This window comes from Arachis duranensis, chromosome 1, assembly GCF_000817695.3.
Source record: "Arachis duranensis cultivar V14167 chromosome 1, aradu.V14167.gnm2.J7QH, whole genome shotgun sequence".
NCBI lineage: Eukaryota > Viridiplantae > Streptophyta > Magnoliopsida > Fabales > Fabaceae > Arachis > Arachis duranensis.
Window position 1 is genome coordinate 34868320 of NC_029772.3, and position 7343 is coordinate 34875662.

The window sequence follows — 7343 nt, forward strand, 5'->3', positions numbered from 1 at the left end:
AGAGCTTCAGGACGAACGAATTCACACAGGAAGAGGGAAGAACAACTTAGGGTTTATAATTGGTACCAGGGACTAATTCAGGGAATTCGAAGATTCTTTGATGATAGTCCACATCAGCTAGCCGTTTAAGGCTGCCTACGTGGACCATAAGCAGCCAGCTCAGCGCTCCGGCTGCTGAGTCACGCCGGAATTAGGGGGACGGACCAGGATTTCGCACGGAGCTCAATTTGAAGGGCGCAATTAGAGCATTTCAAAAGTCAGGGGTAACATTGGTGCACGGCCTCAATCTGAGGGGCCATTATGGGGTTTTACTCTGGTTTGATTGCTTAAATGATGGCTATTTTGTATTAGCTTTATCTGACCATTCTCCTTGTCCTTTATGCATCGTTTGATTTGAAACTTTAATGATATACAATATTATCTTGTTAATTGATTGAAGAATAAAAAAGCATTAGTTTTTATGTAATGTTTTTATCTTAATACGTTTTTTATGGACTGTTATTTTAACCTTTCTTTGTTATATTCATGTTTTAGTCTGATAGAATTGGAAGGATGAAATGATGTTTAGTTGTTTTCCCTGTTGGTTTGATTGCCTGGATGATGGCTTCTTGTATTAGCTCTATCTGATTATTCTCCACATGTAGTTTGGTTTTGGATTTCCTTGTTATTACTTGGGAGATTGACTCTATTGCTTTTGTACTAGTGTATTCTGCTGTTATTTCTGTACTATGTGTAATTTTAAAATAAATTTGAACTTGATGAAACCTTTACTACAGGAGAATGAAATGATGATTAATTGTTTCCCTATTGGTTTGATTGCCTGGATGATGGCATTTTGTATTAGCTCTATCTGATCATTCTCCTAACTTATAACTAGTTCATGGGATTGTAGTTTTTCTCCCTTTCTCTGGAAAAATTTTTTGCTTTGTCATCATTGATTATGTAAAATTCTTCTGTGGAATAATTTTTTTAACTTTTAAATACGTGTTGTTGCTTAAATTTATTAAAGTGCTCACATTTCACTAAATTCGTGTTTCAGCATTTTCATCAAAGAGAATTTTTTTGACACTATTAAAGCTGACTTATATGAATTCTATCTTTTATTCAATGGTCCTCATAAAGATGTAACTCGTATTGGGTCTGCTGGAGTTGTTAAGAGGCAAGCTATTGATATCTCGCCTCTTCACCGTGTCAATCAAGCTATCTATCTTCTAACAACGGGTGCATGAGAAGCTGCTTTCAGGAACATTAAGATAATTACGAAATGCTTGGCTGATGAACTTATTAATTCAGTAAAAGGTTCATCGAATAGGTATCTATAATTTAAATCTATTAATATAATAGGTGCAATTCTTTGTCTGTGTAGTGACAAGAAAGTTACGTTATTACATTTACTCTTCATCATACTAATGAATGCTGAAGTTAATATTTCCATTTTAGCTATGCTATCAAGAAAAAGGATGAGATAGAGAGAGTCGCCAAGGCTAATCGTTAAGTAGCTTTTGGATGTAGCCTTAGTGATGAGAATTACTTTGTTCTATTTTTTTAGCATCATTTATTAAAAAGTTTTATTCCCAAACAAGGTGGATATACTTTTGCATATGGCCTTTACTCGCTATTATTTTTGCTGGATTTACATGTCATGAACAATTTTATTGGTTCAAGATTTTTATGCTTAAGTTTGTATGCTTTAGTGTTGTAGTGGGAAGATCGGATGCAGAGAGGGCTTTTTTGCTATGATGATACTGCCTGTGAAACTAAGGTCTGATTTCTCTGCCCTCTTTATTTAATGTTCTCTAGTTATCTTGATAAACTACTAGCTCTACACTAGGCTTCATGTGTGGTTTTTTGGGGGTAATTCTGGTGCAGGTGATTATGGGTGAGCATGATTTTATTGCCCAGTTGAATGAAGGCCGCTAGTTGAATGAGAGCAAATTCAACTTCACCAAAATTGGGCAGGAAGAGGTCCTATTTCAATTCGAAGCAAGCGGTGATGGCGAAGTCCAATTCTTCCCCAATGTGCCAATTGACATTAAGAACTCTCCTAGTGCTGTTGCCATCAATGTGAGTTTCTTAAATTTCGTGTTGAAATTTTTCATTGCAGTATTTCTCCTTTGTATGTTTACACAAGCACATTTGCAGAAGATATTGAGCACTTAGAAACCAATGAGGAGATTTTTGGTACCTTTTCTTTTGTGTTCTGGACTCTCACATTGGTGCTACTATTCAAATATGTTTTTGTTATTTCTTAGAGCTGATTTTTTCTGTTTTTCTTTATTTCATTTGTTGCTAAGCAGGTGGTACATTTTCTCTATATTCGTTGATTTTTAGGCATCCTAAGGCTAGTCTTCTTCTAAATCGACGACACTCGGATGAAGCGTTTTCAACGTATGAGATGGAGGAGCCTCCTGCTAAGATGAACTCTCTCTGGTAAAGATGCTACTAAAGAAGTATAAGGCCTTTACAACTCTGCTAATTGTGGTTCTTCTTGGAACATGCATGATTATTGGTGATGGACTTCTTACCACTGCCATTTCAAGTAAAGATTTCTTCATCACACATCAATCTTTTACAAATTATTCTTAACAATATGTTGATTGGCCACCCATCACACTTCAGGTAAATATTTCAGGTGGAATATTACTTTGCATAACAAGATTTGAAGCTATGTTTGCTTATCTTGGCCACTTCTCATATAACCATAATAAAACTCTCCTAGTGTTTGAACTTTTCATTGCAGTAATCAGAGTATGTAATTTTAAAGATGAAAGAAATGGGTAAAATATAAGAAAAATATGTAATGCAAATATGTGAGCAATTCAGGAAGCTTGACCCTTCTAATGTTGTAGTTTCTATCAAACACAAAAGACCTTCCTTAAAAGAAAGGAAGCAGAAGTTGCTTACATTTTTGCAAGGTACATTAATCATAGTTTTTTATTGTACAAATTCATAATATCATGATTTTCCTAGAAGAATTTCTGAAAGTGATAATGTTGCTGAAGACTGTTTTCTATGACAGAGAAGTATGAACCGATTTATGCTAAGTGGACTACAGAACGGTGTGCTATTTGCAGATGGGTTGAAGATTGGGACTACAACAAAATCATCATTTACAACAGGTAAAATAGCATCTTCAGTTTAATATCTGTTCATATATTTTTTTAAATAGTCAAACCATCAAGATACAAGGATTAGAAGAAGCTGCTGTGTGGTGTAAACATTTTGTAAACATAATATGGATTTAGGGAAGGATTGAGAAGAAGGTTTTGGTTTGGGCGGGTTTAGGTTTTCATTTTGCGCCAAATTTTGGGAAAAAATGAATGAAGCGGCTATTTATCCGAGATTAAAAACTTTTTAATGGGGTTTATAAAACTCCTGTAGATTAAAAATAGAAAATCGTGTAAATTGAATTCCAAAAAATGAAAAGGGAAAAAAGACTTCTCTTAGTAATTTTTCAGGGGTTTATAAAAATTCCTATTGAATAATTGCGATAAAATAAAACATTTTTTATAGTGCACGATGATTTTAAATTGGTTGGGACACTATTCAAGTGTAGTGTACTGACCTGCTTAAATATTATATTAGTGGTTTAACATATTTAGTGACTTTTTAAGATATTAATAGTTCTAATTTTAATTTTAATCTTATAAATTAGATATAATAATTTAAATATTAAAAATAAAAACATTCAAAAAATAAAAAATAAAAAATGTATAAGTTATTTAATTTTTAGATTGTATAAAATTTATAAATTTAAATTAAATAAGATATTAAATAAATTATTATGTTGTTATTATGTATAACAAAATCCAAATAAATATTTATAAACATTACAAACGATTAAATATTTATAAACGTTATTAACTTTACTTATCTATTTTCAATAGTATTTAATTTGAAGTAGAGATAAAAATTCATATTCAAAATACTCTTTATATTCATACATAATTTCAATTGGTGAAAAATATTTTTTAAATTTTATATTTAATTTTTTAAACTATCTTTATTTTTATTATTTTTTTAAAACATTAATTTATATTTTTTTAATATCCCTTCACCATATTAAATACTATTCTTTCTTTTACTATATACTATTCTCTGTAGACATGCCTGTTATTGACTATTAAATTACCTTAGCCTTCATTTTTATTTTTTTCTTCTCCTGCTACCTTCTCTTCACCCGATCATTATGAATTATCACTATTTATTATCATCGCAACTTTTACCCTTATCTATCACTATAATCTACAACCATCTATGCGGTTAACTTTTTATGAGTTGTTGAAGATTTTCTGGAAGAATTAAGACACAAAGCATTTAAAATTTTTTGCCAAATTATCAAAATTTGATGTCAATAATCCTATAAAACAATATCGAAATTTATTATTTCGAACTAAATTAATAAAAAACAGCACATAAATGTAGGTTTCTTAACTAATAATTTATATATTTAAGTCGCAGTGTAATATAGTACATTGAGATAAAAGGAAGCCATTGCAATTCCACGTGTGACAACTACTATATACAATTTACATTTATTTCAATGTACACATTAATTAAACTATACTTTATTGCTTGATTTAAATTTTTAGAAAAAAACAATATCATATCTTCAAGATGAGATTGATTTTCATAATCGAATGTGAATCTTCTTATTATTATGATCATCATTTGAATACTATCCAGAAACAATAGTTACTTTAAGTTTAGAATATTATTAGATAGCCATATAATAAATATCTTTTAAATTATATAATGCATAAAAGTTATATCTTTGGATTTATCTTGAAAGGTAAAAATTAAAGTTAAATGATATTAGTTTTTATTAAGCACAGAAATAAACTTCAAATGACTCAACAGTAGGTTTGATTAGAGAACAAAATATCCTATAATAAAAAAATCACTGAAGCAAAAAAAATGCATAACAAAATATAACGTGTCTCAGCAAATATAAAATGCGACAGAAAAAAATTATAAAAAATTATATATCCTTTTGTAGTCATGACTGTTTTTGTAGTATATCTTTCATATATGCATGTGCCTTATCCATAACTTCTGACTTCTTCATATTGAATTCTTTGCTAACCAAGTCTGTTGCTAGCCTCATCTTATCATTGTCATCAACCTAATAATTTTAAAAGTACAAAGCAATTAGAATAATATATATATATATATATATATTATATTTTTTCCTAATAATAATAAAAAATTTATAAAATGAATAAGGTTGGTTACCGTGATGCCAAAATTATCAGTCCACCCGCACTCTTTCATACATTGAACAACCTAGATGTTGCAGTCGTTACTGTTTAGTTAAATGTGTGATTGTACTACCTTATCAGTTTAACCGAACACATGATTCGTACATAACAAACTCAATAGACATGACAGTAAAAAATTTAATTAAAAATAATATTACTTACGAGCCTTTCCTTTGTTGTGGCAGGTCAGACGGTTTCACGATACGAAACTTAAAAATCCGAGGTTCAGTGATGTCACTAGAATTGTAGAAAGATTTTGGTTCTAACATTCGTTCAATGAATATAGCCTGTGTGACATAAAATATGGTTGGATACTGCGTAGTGCAAGCAATGTAACGAGTTAATTTTTATTACCTGTCTAAAATGGTTAGATTATAAAAAATTTAAAAATGATCAATTCGATATTAATGTTAACAAATGAACCTTAATTTCAAATTAAACAAACTACTAAATCACTTACAAACCGAATATAGCAATGATCTTAAAATACAAATTCAAATCGTAATTTCAAACAATGTGGTATTTTTTTCGTTATATACAAAACATTCAAAATTAATAGAGAATAAAAGTTGAAAAACTAATTTTACTTTTAAAAAAATCAAACTAGACCACTTACCATGGTTTCAACTGATAATAGCCTACCATAGTTTCTGTCTGGTATTTTACAAGAATCAAACAGAAAGATCTTTTCTTTTTTCATGTCTACGATCATCAGGAACCATTGCTCATTGAGATCGTTGATGAGGACAAAAATCTACTTATTGACAAAATAATGAGGATTGTGAGACTATGCTATTAAGATAAACATACAATTTGGATGAAATAAATCATATTTTATTTACTAAAAATTAAAAGACTTACCCTTGACAAGTACTCAATCTTATACATATTGTTATCTGCATATTGTTCCTTTAGTTGATTGGGTGGTCTGGACCATGTAAGTGCTAGCTGTTGATTATATTGTCATAAAAAAATATGACATCAAATTATTCATATGCTACTTGAAACTTAAACCAAACAAAATATCAAATACAAATTTTTTTGGGGTATTTTTGTATTGAAACTTACTGAAAAGGTTGTTAGCAGAAACTATACGGATGGCAATTTGTTAAGCTTTTTATGCTCTTGTGTGAGAATGCAAGTAATGAAATCTATAACCTTCAAACAAATATATTTGTATATTTTTGTTTTTACAATACATTACATTAACATTTTGTACTTTTCATGTTAAATAATAAAAAATAAATATTTACATCTTGGATGACTTGTTCTCCTGGAATTAATGTGGCCAAACTTTCTCTATTTGCATATGAGGTACGAGTTGACACCAGTATTTCATTCCTTTACGAATACACATGCAAATATTTAGTTTAGGCAATTGTTGTTACCAAAGTATAAAATAGACTTGCATCAATCGAATAGTGTTATAAGGATTTACCGATTATCTTGGAACTTTAAATTCGGGCCAAAAATATAAGTAGCACAAGTAAGCTCATCCGTCGTTAGAATCATGTCCTCCGGTGGTCTAAAACTAATGGGCATCCACTGCAAACACAAAGCCATCATCATGTGTAATTAAACAATAAAATTAAAAACAGTAATACTAAACAATGTCATCACAATACAAGTTCATATTTTTACACACATACTTGTGGAATTTTTGGGCCACATGAATGCCGCGGCAACGCAAATGATGAGGTACCCTTTTTACCGATATATATTCCCGTATTTGAATTCCAATATAATTCAGTTCATCTTCGTGGGGAGACATTTGGTTTGAAGAGCTCCTTGAGAGTTACGTCTTTTGCGTGTTTATCAGAATTATTGCTAGGGGATAATTTGTGTAGGGTGAGTTGTACAATTGTTTTATGACATTATTGGGATCGAATGAATTTGCTCATTATTTTATCTATGTCAACTTTGTTATCAGCTTTTGAATTATTGATATTTGTCGTATTATTAATAGCTAAATTTCTATGTACGTATTGTCCGATCTACTTCTATTAACAGCGTACAATGGATAAGCCATTTGGTTTTATTTTTTGAGGATTTTTGTCAAAGAGGTTATAGTTGTTGTCATCT

The 7343-nt window shown here is 30.3% G+C and overlaps 2 non-coding genes across 2 annotated transcripts; both read left to right on the top strand.

The window, feature by feature from the left end:
• The first annotated feature begins 550 nt into the window (after window positions 1-550).
• LOC127742563 (small nucleolar RNA Z102/R77) lies at window positions 551-633 on the top strand. Its single transcript, XR_008003904.1, has one exon. It is a non-coding gene; the product is annotated as a small nucleolar RNA Z102/R77 (small nucleolar RNA).
• A 145-nt stretch (window positions 634-778) lies between these two features.
• Window positions 779-860, top strand: LOC127742562 (small nucleolar RNA Z102/R77). Its single transcript, XR_008003903.1, has one exon. It is a non-coding gene; the product is annotated as a small nucleolar RNA Z102/R77 (small nucleolar RNA).
• Window positions 861-7343: the final 6483 nt, after the last annotated feature.